Here is a 17532-nt window from a genome sequence, read left to right as displayed (position 1 = left end):
TCAGGCACATGCTTATGGGGTAAGCATGGACAATAGTGAAGGGGCCATAGCACCAATCCACATATTTATGTGGCCTTTATGCTATTACTTCAGTTTCTAGAACAGACAGCATTCCAGAGTGGTGGTTTCCTATTCAGATGACTGACAGGCCCTTTTAGATTAACCCTTAAAAGAGAAGGCAATGGTCTCTGCTGTTATTTCCATAAAGCTTCCGGTCACATAGAAACCTTATAACCTGTCTGGCAATTCAAAAAATCGTGTTTCCACCCAGGACCAGAGATACAACTCAGATCCCATTCTCTTTAAAATAATAGTAATAATTGCCAGGAGGAAAAAAATCTTACCTCAGTGGGTCCCAGCAAAGTCCCACCCCTCCCCCATTCTCCTCCCTTACATACACTATTGACCACTCAAGGAAGGCCCAGCTGCAATGTGTTCCCTTTGTCTCACGAGATATTTCAAATTCTAAGGAGGATAGTTATCAAATTGCCATCTTCCTTTACTTACGCCTAGTTTTCACTTTCACAATTAGTGTGTTACCAGGGGCACAGCAATGTGGTCCCAAGGCTGATCTGGGCCAGGGTTCATCCTTCATGGATACCCTTTGGTAAATGCTCCCATTCTGCTATCTAGCGTGTGGGCAGTTGCAAAGGCAGGCAGGGTTTGTGCACTGAGTGTTAATTTGACTCTGGGTGGCTTAAATTGTAAGAATGCTCAAAGGCTGTTGAGTTCAAGCTGGGCCCCTCCTTAAGTTACTCCACCTTATGTAAAACTGTTGTTTTTCAGAATGTCTTTTGCCTTAGGACACTCTGGTTTATAGGCTGTTTTTTACTGTTTGTAGCATGAGGGCCTGCTTGATGGGGTTTCTGTCCTGCCCAGTTCCCACAACCAGTAAGCCCCAGAGAAATTCACACAGAGGTCTCCATAAGTTAGAAACTAAATGGCCCATTAGCTCAGGCTTCGTATTAGCTCTTATAACATATATCAACCCATTATTCTTATATATGTTAGCCACATTGCTCAGTACCTTTTTTAGTGGGGCAGGTCACATCCTGCTTCTTCAGTGTCTGAACAGGACTGTGGGAAGAGCTTCCTTCTTCCCAGAATTCTCCTGTTCTCATTGCCCCACCTCTTCTTTCTGTCTGGTTGTCCTGCCTATACTTTCTGCCTCACTGGCCAATCAGCATTTATTTAGAACATAATTGACAGAATACAGAAATGTCCCGCACCAACTCTTTTTTAAGGATGAAGGATGACTGTGTACCTGAGTAGACACTTTACCTGCCTGGTACCATCCACTCAGCATGGACAGATAGTGAGCTTGGTTTCTGGGACTAGAAAGCATGCTGCCCTATTCATTTTCTGGGGTAAACTAAAACTACAGAGGCATGTAGGGAAATTAAACTCTGTGCAAGGAAACCATCCCCAAAATTTATCAGACATGCCAGACCAAAAGACCAGGTGCAACTCTCTCATCTGGATCCTATAGAGTGGTGGGTACCCAACACTGCTTTGGAGATAGCTCCCACGAGTTTATCATCTAACTTTATGTATGTCATCTGACTGATGACAGAGAACGCCCAACTCTCCCCAGGGCTTCAGTTCAGCTCGATCCCCACTGTTGGCACAGCCTACTCCACTGCCCTTGGCCATTTGCCCATTTGCCCATCTGGATCTACCATGCATTCTTCTTCCTGTTCCTTTCTCTGTACCCAGCATTTCTGCATCAGGACTTTGCTTGGTTCACTATCATTATCAATACATGTTCTGCTTGCTTTTCCATCCACTTCCCTGCTTCTCCTGAGCCATGCTGTGGCTTCCTAACCCTTCATGGCTACTCTGTAACTGGCATACAAACATACAGAGAGCTATATTTACTCTGTGTGTGTGTGTGTGTGTGTGTGTGTGTGTGTGTGTGTGTGTGTGTGTGATGTGAGAGTTAACAATCAAGTTTGGGATTAAAGGACCTGTGTTCACATTATCCAGAGTTACCAAGGAAAGCAGAAATACCTGGCAAGTTGATGTCATCAAAACCATCATGTCTATTCTTTGAGAAGTCATCTAAAGACTGTAGAAAGGACATTGTGGTTTTTGATGGTTTTGGTGGTGTTTTGAAATTTAGAATACAATAACAACAAAGAATCATAGGCTAGCTCTGTCAGCCTATTCCCGTGGAGATCAGACTTGCCAACCGACCCTCATGTTTGATTCAAAAGCACTCTTTGTGTCTCTCTCTATTATCTGCTCAGCTAACAGAAGCTGATGAAAAATGAACAAAATTAATTCTCTTGCAGTTCAATAGTTTGCCTTCAGTTGTTTTTGTGGCTCTAACCAAGCCACTTGGCCTCAGTTACCCAAGGCATTGGAGTGTAGTCCAAACTGGACACTCTTGCCTCTAATTTGAAAGCCTCATATCCTGTTTTTCACTCATTCTCCTGATTTTAGCAGATGTTGGCTATTAATGTGTCTGAGAACTTGGGATGTTTCAATTATGGCCCAAAGAAACAGGCTATTTGCACTTTGTGTTTCCGCACAATTGTGATTCATTTGTCACTTTCCAGAGTACCACTATCAAAATCACTAAGTTACAAACTGCACAGTGTGAAATGGACCACCTCTCCAGCACCCAGACCCTGGGCGGCAGAAGGCAGAAATGCTCCCATTGCGCTCCCATCGGCCCACTTCCTTATCACGATCCACAAGTCTCATCTGCATAATTTTATCCAGGCAAAGCATCCTGGTTTTGAAAGATCAATCTGTCCACCTGACTTCCCTGCCTGGGTGTCGAATCAGGGTACAGTGGGGAGCTAGACTCTAAGTGTGTGTGGTATATATGAACAAACAGCAGGAAGTCTGAGCTGGTTGACAGTGACACAGCTGGAGAAAGCTGGTGACGTCAAAGCCAGAAGAGGTTGAGCCACGACCACATTGTTAAGTTTCTCTCAAGACCACAGTAACTGGTCAGGACAACTGAGCTGTCTGTCTCCATTCATTTCTCATGAGCTTCCCGACTTCTAATAGTATTTCATGAGTTTGTCCTTAAATCTTAGTAGCCATTGAAGGCAGATGGTAAAACCCGTCTCATCTGATTTAACAGCGCTGCTCAAAGGAGCAGAAAAAGTCTGCACGAGGGTGAGATTCTAAAACTGTCGTTCAATTCAACATAACGACCCATGTGACAGTTCCCAAATCAGTTCATCAGAGCCATGTTAGCAGAGGAGAGCCGATAGGCCTGGGCTTGAGGGCTGGTTCCATTGTCTGCTTCGTGACTCACTAGGCCTCAGATCCTGTCCAGAAAAAGAAAAAAAAAGTGTGTGTGTGTATCACCTACTTTACAGTCTATAAAGTAAGAAGGTTTTAGGTTGGGAAGAAACATGGTCATTCATATAAATCACTCAAGGTAAGACTTGCCACTCAATAAAAGATAAGAGTCAAGTTTATCAGAGTGCTGGCTGGGTGTGAGTGTCAGAGCTACTACATCACAAGGGAGATGGAGCCAGGAGGACTCCTACCAGTTAGCAGATGCCATTTGTGGCTTGGTGAATGCTGTGTGTCGTAGCTTTTCAAAACGTGTCAGTGTCCACGCTCACCACAGAGGCGCTGAGCACCTAATCCACGCTACACATGGGAGGGGCACTGAGCAGGTCTTCCAGGCTCATGCTTTATTAAGACAAACAGTGAAGAGTGGGCAAGAGCTGAGAGCATGCACTGCGGGATCAGCTAGCTTACTTCAGAGAGGGATCCCTAAGGAACTAATGTAGAATTAGGAGATGGGAAATAAGCAATGGAGCTGGCTCTGTCGCAAGGTTAGTGTCTTATTAGGGTTTCTATTGCTATGAGGAAACACCATGACCAGAAGCAATTTGGGGAGGAAAGGGTATATTTTATTTTACCCTTCAGGTAACCATCCATTACAGAGGGGAGTCAGGACAGGCATTCAGAGCAGGAACCTTGAGGCAGAGGCTGATGCGGATGCAGGCATCGAAGGAACGTCACTTACCGGCTTGTTCATTATCGCTTGTTCATCATGCTTTCTTTCTTTCTTTAACTTTCTTTTTATTTAATCTTTGTGTGTTTCCCATCATGCATCTTGAGCCCATTCATTCCCCGTCCCTGCGTATCTGCCCTCTGCCCTTGCAGCACCCCCACCCACCCACCATGGGAAATAAAATTTAAAAGAGAAGCTATAGTGTGTGTGTGACATAGTGAGTCATTTTACCAGGGTTATATATTGGCCTGCCCCAATATCCACCCCATCTGTGATCTGCTGGAGCGGGTGAGGGACCAGTCCTACAGACCCATACCCACAGCAGGATCTCCACACACGGGACAGCGGTAGGAGTGTCAGCCTGCTTTCCTATAGCACCCAGGACCACCTGCCCAGGGATGGCCCTACCTATGGATCACTGATTCTGTAAATGCCCTACAGTCCCCTCTCATGTGACTTACACTTGTCTGAAGTTGACATAGAGCTATCCAGCACCATGAACAGGGAAGAACAAGTTATCAGAGGCAGGACAGCAAGATGTGGGAAGTCTCTGACTTGAATCACAGCACACCATAGGCTAGAAGAAAATAAATACAGCCAGAGAGTATTGTTCCATGGGACCCTGAAGCAGAGGTAGACGGGATCTGTGTTAGAGTCCTCAACCTGGGATGACTGGTAAGGGCTCCATGTTGGAGGCCGCAAGTGGCAGCTGAAGGCTTTTCAGTACAGGCGGATGAAATGGTGGTCTCTGATGTGGGAGTGTCATATACCAATCTGTTGATTTCATTGGTTAAGTAATAAAGAAACTGCTTGGCTGGCCCTGATAGGTTAAAACATAGGTGGGTGGAGTAAACAGAACAGAATGCTGGGAGGAAGAGGAAGTGAGGTAAGACTCCTCAGACAGACTCCATAGCTCCTCTCAGAGCCAGACATGCAATGAAGCTCCGACCCAGGATGGACGTAGGCTAGAATCTTCCCGGTAAGCACACCTTGGAGTGCTTACACACATTATTAGAAATGGGCTAGTCCAGGTGCGAGAGTTAGCTGAGAAGAGGCTAGATAGAAATGGGCCAAGCAGTGTTTAAATGAATACAGTTTGTGTGTTGTTATTTCGGGGCATAAGCTAGCAGGTGGCTGGGGTGCTGGGGATGCAGCCCCACCGCTCGTATTACTACAGGTCTCTGCATCAGAAACTGGGAGTCTAGCTGGGGGGGGGGCAGGGTCCTCGTCTAGCTGGGAAGTCGCTGCAGCTTCTTTTCCGTCTTGCCACATGGCACAGTGTAGGCAGACCAGACACCTGGGAAGATGATCCGCCAAATCAAAGGGAAATGGACAATGGGGAAGGACAAAGTGCTGGTCCACCTGCTCTAGAGGGCGTTCTGCTCTCTCTGAATTTCAGTTGTGTTCAGTGATCTGAGAACACCATAGTGACCTGATTTATAGCTACCACATCTGACAGGGCTAAAATGTGTACACTCACACACATAGACACACACACACTTAACACATTTGCCATTTTTCCTATCTTCCCCCATCTTCACGTCTTTCTAAGAAAGGATTCTTGCTCTACGGGTAAGGCTTCCTTTCTGAGAAAAGAGGACAAAGCTCTCGCAGACGAAGTGGAAGAACGTTGGTCGAATTACTAACTGAACCAGGAAACAGGGGAGAAGCAGGAAATGGTACCTGAGCTGTGACAGTTTAGGAAAGCCTGGCATGGTTGAGGAAAGCAACGAGGATGTGATAAAGTAGAGGAGGGTTAAGAATGAGCTGAACACAGAAAGGCATTTTCCATGGTGTTTTGTGTTGGAACAATGTGATTGTAAAAGCATGCCTTTGGACCTAAACTGTTTTTCAATTACTTTCAATTCAGAGGAGGCCCTCCTTTTAACATACTGTTGTGATAATGTGCTGTGGAAGGCGACCCCATAATCTGGAAGATGAATTTCCAGAAAGTGTGCTTGTAATCCTTTCCAAGAAGAGAAATGAGACAGGGGGGGAGGGGGGGTCATTTTCTTTACAATCAAATATAGACGGTATAAAGTAAAAGGCTGGGCAAACACTGGTTGTTTTCCCCTGTCTTCTGTGCTTACATAATAGCATTTAGTAGGAAAAGTCTGGGAAAAGATAAAGGAAAATGGAACTCAAGGAAAAAAATTCAGCCCCAGCAACAATGAGAAGCGGTGGTGCGGTCAGCGCTAGGCTGAACAGCACATTCGACCTCTGTGTTCTGCTGCTTCTTAAAACAAAATCACACAGGTCAATCCACCAAGGCACGGAGGGGAAATCAAGCAACCCAGCAGACTAGGAGATGGAAACCACAAAAAGGAGAGGAGGGGAGTCCGCTTTGCTTGGCAAAACTTTAAATGTGATGCGTAATAAATCTGAATTATTTTAACCTTTTATTATCAGAATCCCAAGCTTGAAGCCAGCTGTCTCTCAAGCTGCTTGCAGGTGAGGAATGTTTGGGAACACAAAGGAAGACCTGCGAAGAAGCCAGAAGCCAACTCTTTGCAGAATGACGTCTTGAGATCTACAGCTTAAGTTTGTAGTGTTTATATAGAAGAATCGGGACTTAGGATGTGTTGTTATTTTTCTGCTCAGCACAGTAATGAGTTTGCCTCTGGACAAATTTCCTCTCCCATCCATTATTCAGAAATGCGAGATCGGATGCAACTGAGAAGATTGAACACAGCTTCCTGCAGCCACCCAGCCGGCTGAAGAACTGGGCTTTCATCCTAGACTCCGAATATGTGGAAAGGGAAATGGGCTGTTAGGAAGAAATACATTTAAATACAGACTCTTCAGTAAGCAAGCACGTCTACGGAAAAGCTGAGATGTTCTATTTTAAACCTTAACAGCCACCATGAAGGAAACCCAGTTTTGGATACGCTTGCTGGAAGACTCTCTCCCATTTTTTCCATGCAGTAAGTACCAGTCACCAGCTCCACACTGTTTGGCAGCTCCCATCAGAACACCACAGCAAGACACTTACACTATCCCACAAGTATCAAAACAATAGGGTGTGTGGTCTTACTTAATCCGTAGGATATGCCAATTCGTGAACACATAGGGAACTCTTTCCTCTCTGGGTCCATCCCCCACCCGAAAGAGGACGGAAAGGATGGAGTGGAATCCCTGAACGATCACAGCCCAGAAGAATGACAAAATGCTGGGGTGGCTGCCAGCTGCTGAATCTGGGCACCCATAATGAAAACTCTGATGATGTCATCTCTATGTGGTAAAATGGACCATGTACTCTCTCCCATCCCATACTGCCCACAAAGGAGATTCACAATCAGCAGCAAGCTCACTCTAATTTCACTCTCTTTTATTTATAAATCATAATCTCACCATTATAAAACAAAGATCGCAGATAAGTTATCGTTTTTATAAACAATGTAAGTCTAGTAGGGAAAGCTGTCCTTCCTCACATCTCAACATCGACCCACAACACCTGAGCCTGGAAATCCCAACCTCCAGGCTAATGTAAATCTCATGAGATTACAGAGGTTTCTGGAACTTTACCTCCTTACAAGGCAAGAGTAGGTTTTCTGGTTTGGGGGGGTTGTTTTTTGTTATTGTTTTTGTTTTTGTATGAGTCCCAATTAAGACTCACTATATTAGAAAAACACAGAATTCTCTCTTAAATTACTCTGGAAGTAAATAATCCTATTTCAGGAATCATGCTCTTTTTAAGTATTCAAACTATCACCCGAAAGCTCTACCCTAAATTCAAAAGCTCTGATTATTCTATACTTGAGAGGTGAGTTAAGTCATCTCCAGCCAACAAACAATGAGGAGGATTCCTTCCCGCCAATGCAAGTGCTACTGTACCTTTATGTTCAATAGCCACCAAAATCCATCTGTTAGGGGAGATGAAAATACACATCGCTCCATCGCCAGTCATTAACCATCGCCTCTCTACAAGGGCATCCTCAATACTGGTACCCACCCTGCCATAGCCTGATCCATGCACATTTGATGAGGCCTGCGAGTGGGGGCAAGTTGGATAACACATGATGGTTGCCCACTAAACTGCGAATTCATATTTACAGGGACCCTAAACATCCTCTGCAGCTCACGCAGCTCTCAGAAATTATCTCCAAATTACTGGGTATTTGAAAAAGACTATTTCAGGAAAGAAAACACACCCTTTTGAATTCCTAATTTATAAAGCACATGTAGTCATCCTCTCTGAATACTGCAAGGCCAAATTTTACAGTGATGGGAAATAGGGTTAAATATATTCATCAAAGGTCAACAAAACGAAAATATCCCTGGGCTATAACTTGCCCCTGCTTACATGAAGATATGGGATGACGCCTACTGTGGTGCTGGCATCTGGCTTCCTTGTCATGGATTTGTCAGAAATGCCAGCTCTTAAGTCAAACCCTTCCTGGTGGTGTCAGCACAGGGCATGGTGGGAGAGGGAATTGTTTCATTTTCTTTTTTGTAGTTTACTTTTTATTACTGCTGTGCTCTTATGTGTACAATGTGGGCCAGAGTGCAGCATCCACGTAGAGGTCTGAGAACAACTCTATGGAGTTGGTTCTTCCCCTACACCTTTAAGTGGGTTTCTGGGATCAAACTCATGTCATCACACTTGAGCAACAAGCCGCTCTAGCCATTGAGCCATCTCACCAGCTCCGCAGTGTTTCAGTAAGCAGTATGCTTGCCTGATAATTGCTCATATGCAAGTAGATTAAGAGTTAATTTAAAAAAAAACACAATGGCTTACTGCTAACTCACATCACTCATTCAGAAGTTGGACTTCTTCCTCGAAGACTCATCCCAAGGAGAAATTTTTTCTTGGAATAAGCCTCTGGGTAGACAAATGCTTTTTGGAGGAGCGTGAGTTCAGTTGACTTCACTCACACACTGCTTTGAAAGTCGAATCCATCCCTGAGTGATCACTCTAGAGAAATTCACCTCCTTTCTTAGAAAAAGAATGACGGGTGAAGATACAAGCTCATACCCGAAAGGCCCATCTCCCAGTAGTCCTGGGTCTTGGTGACCACCAGCAAGAAATCTGTCATCTAAACTAAAAGGACTATGGCCATGGTCAAAACTCGGAAAGTGGCCAGGTACTTCTCAAGTGCATCGCAATTCCATCGCAACTCACCACGGACTTGTGGTAAGTGCTGGAATTACACAATAACAGATGATAAATCAAGATCCTTTTCTGGTTGTACATGGTAGACATTACAATGGCTGATTCCAAGCCTAAAATAAAGATCTGTTCCAGTTTTGTCGAACAAAAAACAAAGAAAGAAAAAAAAAGTCATTGGCTAATAGAAAATTTGACCTTGAGTAAAAACAAAATATATAATGTATTTTTAATGTAGGAAATACCATGTTTCTGTGATTGTTTAATGGGACCAGCTTAACCTTAAATAAATGTCATTCTGCTAATAAATATGTTGGAACCAGACTGGCAAGGAGAGCTTGAGAAATCCCCTAAGCTTCCTTGACTTGTGTGCTAAATGATTTACCTTTGTGGAGAAAAATAGTGGGTACAAAAGCATGGGAATTTGTTTGCTATTGGACATTTGCCCTAAGCACATTTTACAAAGAAAAGTCATTTGTGTATGGAAAAACAATATTCTAGTCAGGAGAGAGCGCCTGTGTATTTTGCAACCAAAAGAATCCTTACAGAGCTCTAGATTGCTTGCCAATGTTACAAGGAGTCTTTAGAAAGTTAAAATAGCAGAGATTATAGACTCCACATGCTGGCTAACCTCTCTGCTGTCCTTGCTGGAAGAGCAACGAGAGCTAAGGGTAAGCGTTGGGGTGGGGTCCCAAGAGGTGGGTCACAGGGTGCTGGGTTCACATTTTGTTGTTTCCCATCGTCCATTAAATGAGAGCTGATGGAATCCCTGGAAGAAGATGAGGAACATCTTTCTGGCACTTCTGAACGGGAGTCATTTGACCAAGGATTATCCCATGACACAATCATGGTAAGAACCGTAAGGCACAGTCCCGTGAGTGTGAGATACAGTAAAACCGTGGTGTCTACAGCAAGCAGACGGTGCTCGCCTCCTCGACCAGCTCTCCTCTCTCACAGTGGGGTGCCTTGTAGTGGCATTTTAATTTATTTTAATAAATAAAGCTTGCCTGAAGATCTGAGAGTAAAACAGCCCCACTGGTTAGCCTTACAGACCAGGTTATGGTAACACGGACCTTTAAACCCAGTAGCCACTCTAGTTGCCATAGAAACGGGGCAGTGTATGCCTCTAATCCCGGCCTTAGAGAGGATTATAAAATGGGATGAAACAGCTCTCAAAACACAGTCTCATTCTGAAATTCCTAGAGACAGAATTACCATTTTGGTGTGAGGCCAAGGTAAGAGCCAGTGGCTGGCTGCTTTGCTTTTCAGGTCTTCAGGTTGAACCCCAATTTCTGACCCTGAGCTTTTATTAATCGTGCTTCAGTGTCTGGGTCAAAGGGTTGAGATCTTCCTGCCTTTTCATTTCTACCTTTATACATTCCCCTTCAGCTCCCATGTGAAAGTCCACCTGCTTATGAGCCTTGGCCCCTCTTGTTAGAACTCCCTCCGACTCTGCCGTTGTCCTATCTGCAGCTTGAGTACTCCTGGCTCCAGTCTGGCCAAGTCTACTCCTGGTCTAGAGTCAGACCTCAGTACGCATCTGGTGATAAAAATCTCTACATGGTTTTAGTCAAATCTTAACCTTAAAAAAAAAAAAAACAGACCTACTCTCCTAGTGAACTGCTCCTTACCCCAGCTGTGGGTATCACGCAGAATCATGGCAATCAGGCCCCTGGAAGTCACCTTGATGCTCTGTTCCCCACCCTTCATGCCTCACAGCTGTCCCCTCCTGGGAGAAGGCTTTTAGAATCAGCCTCCCTCTCTCCGTCTACCACTGCCCACTTCAGCCCCAGGCACAGTTTACCCACACTACTAAAGCTACCTCCAACCGCCCCCCCTTAACTGCCATCTTGCTGTCCTTAAATAATACCCATGCAGTCACCAGCAAAAGGGTTGATGAATTCAACACTACCATTGCCTGGCTTAGAAGACATCAAGGAGCACTTTTATAGAGTAGGGCACATGGGATACGTCGAACATTTGAGGAATTATGGGTAGAAGCCTGGTTGTGGTTGGATCTTCACAGAGCTATATTCTGATGGAATAGAAAACAGTCGAACAATCTCTAATGTACATGGAGAGTGTCAGGCTGAGAAGTGAGGGGTCATCAGGAAGCTCCGCTGTAGGGACGGCTGTGTGGAGCTGCACCTGAGGAAAACTACACCGAGACATCCAATGAAACGGACGATGAAGGGAGAGAGGAGCTAACCCATCAATCAGCTCAGTCTTTTCAGCCCCAGAGATAAATTCTGCAGCTCTTCCTGACCTCAGAAACCCCTTCCTTTCTCTGCTCTCTTGCCATCTTCCTACAGCGTTAAGTCCACATTAGTTCTCCATATTTCCCGTGCTATCTCATTTTCACGTTGAGCTAGCCCTGCACTGTACCACTTGGCTGTATTCCCAGCCCTAACCATGCATTCTTATTGCTACTTCCCTGCACGAACTCGGCCCTTGCAATGCTCCCTCCAGTCCCATCTCCACGTCAGCAGTTGCTAGCCTCAGTTTCAACAAATTGTGTCTTTATGCACACACACACACACACACATATTCACACACACACTCAAAGTATCCTGGGCTTACTTTAATTATATTGGCTGATAATTTCCAACATAAAAGTTTAGAATGGCAGACACAGTTTATTTGGTAGTGTTTGCCATGTGAGCATGAGGACCCGCATTCGATCCCTAGAACTCACGTTAAGAATCCCGGTGTGATAAATGTTCTATCAGGAACTCACCAAGGCCAGCTGGCATGGGTCTGAAAAAGCCTGGGTTAAAACCGGTCTCGCTGAACATAGTGGACAATGAGGACTACTGAGGCCCCAAGAACAATGGCAATGGGGTTTTGATCCTACTGCACCTATTGGTTTTGTGGGAGCCTAGGCAGTTTGGATGCTCACCTTACTAGACCTGGATGGAGGTGGGTGGTCCTTGGACTTCCCACAGGGCAGGGAACCCTGATTGCTCTTTGGGCTGACTAGGGTGGGGGACTTGATTGGGGGAGGGGGAGGGAAAGGGGAGGCGGTTGTGGGGAAGAGACAGAAATCTTTAATTAATAAATAAATAAAGAATCCCGGTGTGATGCTGCACGCTGATAATCCCAGTGCTAGGGAGGTAGAGACAGGAAGAGCCCTGGGGATTGTGAGCCTGCCGGTCAGGTTGAACTGGTGAGCTCCATATTCCCGTCTCAAAAACTAAAATGGAAAGGAACTCAGGGAAGCACCAGGCCCTGACCTCTGGCCTCCACATCCATGCCACACACATGAAGGTTCACACACACACACACACACACACACACACACACACACCCACCCATATCCAGACAGCAATGTGCACGTCTTTATTCCCAGCACATGGGAGGTAGAGGCATGTGAGTTTGAGGCCAGCCTGGTCTACAAAGCCTAGTTCCAGGACAACCAGGATTGTTACACAAACAAACCCTGTCTCTAGAAAACAAATATACATATACATTTGTGTATATATATATATGTATGTGTGTGTGCACACAAGGTGTTTGAATATACGTCCATATGGGTATATAATATAATTTAATCATACTAACTTCCTTTGTTATCCTGTCTTTACCCTCTCCACATGCCCTTTCCACACCCATAAAAATCCCCTTTAATTTCCCATCTCCTTTCACCCTTCAGCTTCCACAAATGAGAGAAAATATGAGATATTGCTTTGTGTGTCATATTTCATTTAACATATTAATAAAGTTTATACTTCATGTACTCAGTATGAAATCATGTGCACCCCCTCCAGCATCTTAAAAGTCGTGAGGCGTTTCATTTCAAAGTTAGCTGTCTTTATTTCTAGCACTAACAAATGACTGTCTCTTTGGCCAGGTAAGACTGTTTTGTACCTTGGTTTTGTATTTTCTAAGTTTTGTTTTTGGTTATAGTGGTTTTTTTTTTTTTTTTTGGTGTTCCCATTAGGCACTTAAAACAAATCTTCAGTTCCTCACAGTCCAAATACTATTTAGGGGTAACTTTTGCCTACTACTGTTGCCTAGCAACATAAGAAGCATGCCACCTTAAAGAGATGTTAACTGAAAGTCTGGGCATCGGAGTCAAGAGAAAATTCCAGTACCATATCTGATTGGCTGTGGATACCAGCTCCTTGGATTTGGTTCTGTAAATTATGAGAACATACCAAAAATACTTCCTTCAAAAATCTACATGCTAGCTACCTATTCCCCCACAACCGATGAGATCCTCGAGGATCAGCTGGGCCTTGCAGAGCTAACTGTCTTTATCATGTGCCAGAGACATCACTAAGTAGATCTTAACAAAATGAAAATCCAATTAAATAATTCCACTGCAAAACTACACAACTTGGGATTTTAACAGCTGAATCTATGCTACTCAGGCCAGTAACCAGGAGGAGGGGAAGGAATTCACTTAGAAGGCATGAAACCTTGCGCGACCTTTCTGCCTCTGGCCCCATTTATCTTGTTTTTCTTGAATCCATCCATCGGCAGATTAATTCTTTCTTTCATACTTTTTTATTTTATTTTTAGTGGGTATGGGTGTGTTTGCCTGCATTTATGTCCGCGCACCACCTGCACTCAGTGGAGGGGGCCAGAAGAGGGCATCAGATCCCCTAGAACTGGAGCTACAGATGGTTATGAGCCGCCAGGTGAACTGAATCTGGGTCCTCTGTAAGAGCAGTCAGAACTCTTAACTGCTAAGTCATCTGTCTTTGCGTTTGTGAAGAACTTAATTCTGTTTGTTCTACATTTGTCTTAGATATGAGCAGTTAAAAACTGATGATTCTGCTGCTGTTTGATGGTAAAATAGATAAAACATAGAAAGGGTGATAGCTTGCACCCAGTCTTTTCCCTTTTGCTCTTCCTGACAATTAAATGACTTTGAGACTCTAAGAAACACTGTGGTGGGTCTGGGAATATGTCTCAGTTGGTAAAGACCTTGTCATGCAAGCAGAGGACTGTGGTACAGATCTGCAGCACCTCTGCTACCAGGCAGGTGTGGTGCCCCACCTATAATCCCAGCACCTGGAAGACTGAAACAAGGGATGCCTAGACAAGCTGGCTTGCTAGACTAGGTGAATCGGGGTGCTCTGGGTTCAGCTAGTTGCCCTGCCTCGATTCATAAAGTGGAAAGCTCCTGAAGAAGATATGCTACATCAACATCTGGCCTCCACATGTACACGCATGCACTTGAACACACGTACACACGTACATACACGAATATTGTGATGCAAACATAATATAGGAAGTTCACTGCATCTGGAATAACTCTTAATTTCATTGAATTCAGAATAATAATTTAAAACCTAAAAACCAACATGCACTTTAAAGAGGAACAATCCAGGAAATGAACCCCCTCTGCAAGCAGTCTGACCTCTCACCTCTCCACCTGTAAAATAAGAATAAAGCTTATGTTCAGGGTTTCTGGGAGGATAGTAAATAATATACATAAAATGCTTCATATGGGGCTCACTCACACAGCAAGCCGGACAAAGCCTGGGTACAGGGTCCCGCAGAGGACAAACTGGGAAGGTTAAAGTCTGAACCAGAGAAGATTAAGACCTCGAGCATCAGAAGAACAGGAACCCAGAGTTTGGTTTTGCAATTTCTTTGTTCTGTGCAACTTAGAAGTTTTTGTAGCCTCACCGAACTCCAGCCCCTGCCTCTGGAAACTACTGACAACATAGTAGTGCCCGGGCTCTCTGAGGGGAGGACATACAAGAATGCTTGCCTGGTGTGAGGCAGAGAGCAGGGCCCGCCACTCTTCTTTCTGTTTTTGACAGTACTGTTGATTATAGTATTTTTACCTGTACTTTTCCTGCACAGAAGGCTCTCGGTTTTCTAAAGTATGTGATTGGCTTGCAGAAAGTAAAACTGGAACTTGGCTCCAGTTAGCACCCTGTGAAGTAAGCCACAGCTGGGGGTCAGGGGTCAGTCCCTTTCCTTAGGCTGGACTATTTAGCCTCCGAGCAATGACCTACCAGTCATCCATCTCCTGCAGAGTCCCTCTGTGTCCCTGCCCCTGAATGCCACTGCCAGTCTGCCGTGTATCCGCCTGACCTCAGACATCTTCAGACCCTGGACTCGCCTTCCTTGAAACATTGGTTTCCCTAAATCAGCTGAAGGATTCTTGGGTCCACACAAACAGCAGTTGGCTGTTTCTGCTTCCTCCACTTTAATAAGGACTTTGCTTTAGGCACCAGGATGTGATTGAGCAGAAAGTTGAGTGGGAGCTGCCTGTGTGGTTTCCCTGAGTTTAGGTCACCACCTGAGCCTGGATGAGTAGCAGGTATTGGGGTGATACATTAACCCTTCCCACTCATACAGTGGCATAGATGCCACCTAAAACTCAAGCTTTATTCTGTGTGACTCCTGGAAGCAAAGTATACACTTTAAGCTGAAACCCCAAAATTTAAAAAGAAATAAATAAAGAGGTAAAGTGGGAAGAGGCTTTAAAATTAGACTGAAGTGAATGAATGCAAGGTGCTGCTCATTCATATTGCAGACTCTGATAAAATCATGAATGGGACCTAGTGATGGCGTGAGAATTTAGGTGTCTTACTTTCTGAATAGACAGGGAGATTGAGAGGTCTCTGCAGTTCTCTCTAAACACCATATTACTCGAACAGCCCTAACTACCTCCAAGCCCTGAGTCCTGGCCTCCCTGCTAGAAAACAAGAAGCGCTATGGGTCCATGGGGAAAGTGCCTCCCCGCTAAGCCTGATCACCAAAAGCGTGAGAAAAATCCAGGGGTGACAGTGTGAGCCAGATACTTTCCTTGGGAAACAGGACACTCTCAGGAGCTTGCCAGTCAGCCATTAGACCCAACTGCTGGCCTCCAGGTTCAGTGAAAACCTCTATCTTAAAAACAAACAGTGATAATGGATATTCAGTACCTACCTAAGGCTTCCACATGCCCATGCACGGCTGTGCACACGCCCCCAAAACACGTGTATATACACAAAAGTATTTTTTCTTTCAAAATAAGATCGGAAGAGTATCATCCCATTTTTCCCTTTAATCCCCCACAGGGCCTGCCATGGATCTAGTAGCCTGTTGGCAGAATACGAAAGCATGCCAAATGATGTAATATTATTTATGCCATAGAATTATATATATGCCAGTGACTATGAGAGCTCACTCTCCATCCACGTCTATGCAATGCTCAACCTCCGAGCAGTTAGGCCAACAATGTGGCTAACTCAGACTACGGCTGGAAAGATGGTGCCTGTGGCATAAACGGTAGGGTGATCTTGATAAGCACTCAGTAGCCAAGCCTTCCTCGGGGAAGGAGCTCCATCAAAAGGCCCTGAAGGAAATTTCTGCTCCTAAGCCCTGAGTTTGCTTTACAGAATGTAAACTTCTTGAAGTTTGTCCTTTACTTGTACCCAACAACAGGCTGTCACCTAGCTCAAATGTCATTGTTTTGTCTCCTCATTTGGTGATCTGACCAGAAGGCCTGTGTCTCACTCACCAAGCTCTCACAGCCACAAAGGAGATGCCTGACACAGTAATGAGAGAGAGAGGGTGCACTTCCCACTCTTGTTCTCGAGGTGGGCTCGAGCAACTACAGCTTTTTGTACCTCTCATAGCCAGGTATGTACACACAAAGGGCGGTGTTTTATTGATAAAATACACAAAAGGAATGGGGTGAGGAGTGACGGGAAGGTAAGGAAAGAGAGGAGGAAAGAGATGGAAAAACAGAAAAAAGGGATGAGGAGAAGGAATGAAGAAAAGAAAAAAAAGAGGAAGGAAAATGAATGGGGGAGGAGAAAGGGAAGCAGGGTAAGGCTTAAATTCTCAACTTAAATTCTGCAATGTCCTTGCATATATAGTCTACTTTAAGGGGAACTTCCCTCACAGTTGCTTAATTCCATCCCATAATAGCTGCCTGGGTAAGACTAATGAGCATTCTTCACAATACTTAAGAAGGGAGCACTGGCCTTTGAGATGGGTTTTTTATCAAATTGTTGCAGCTGGGCCTCTCCCTACCCACTCCCCACATCCCCCCTCCCCCCATCTTCCCCCACCTCCCATCTCACTCTACCCCATCCCTCTGTTCTGACATTCCTCCCTAGCCCCATCTCCAGCCTGTACTGCATCTATGGTTTTCGGACTGGTCAATGGCAAAAGCCTGCAGAGTGGGCTGAGGAAGGGATCCTTGCCGGAGTCCCTGCAAATGTTTTCCTTTAACTAAGGTTTCTTAATATGAAACCATAAAAAGTACAGATGCCAACTTATAATAATTTTGCCCACAAACTATATTTAATCTCAGCGTCGTTACCAAATAAAACGCGACTGCAGAAACAGCGTTAGTGCCTAGGAGAAAAAAGATACACGCTTTCAGAGTTGGTTTCCCACAATCACACAGCTGACAACGTCAGATAAAGGCCACAATCCACTGAGCGGTAACTCAGTTTTACTTAGGCTCCATGTAGGGCTG

The 17532-nt window shown here is 44.8% G+C and overlaps 1 long non-coding RNA gene across 3 annotated transcripts in view; it reads right to left on the bottom strand.

Annotated features, from left to right (window-relative positions):
* The window catches only part of LOC126505368 (uncharacterized), a 190455-nt gene that overhangs the window by 106812 nt on the left and 66111 nt on the right, over window positions 1-17532 (bottom strand). The gene's annotated exons all lie outside the window — the stretch shown is intronic.

Source organism: Alexandromys fortis, unplaced genomic scaffold (assembly GCF_014885135.2).
Source record: "Alexandromys fortis isolate MF-2015 unplaced genomic scaffold, M_Fortis_MF-2015_v1.1 scaffold_62, whole genome shotgun sequence".
Classification (NCBI taxonomy): Eukaryota; Metazoa; Chordata; class Mammalia; order Rodentia; family Cricetidae; genus Alexandromys; species Alexandromys fortis.
Note: the sequence above shows the minus strand (reverse complement) of the source record. Positions and strands in the feature narration are given on the sequence as shown.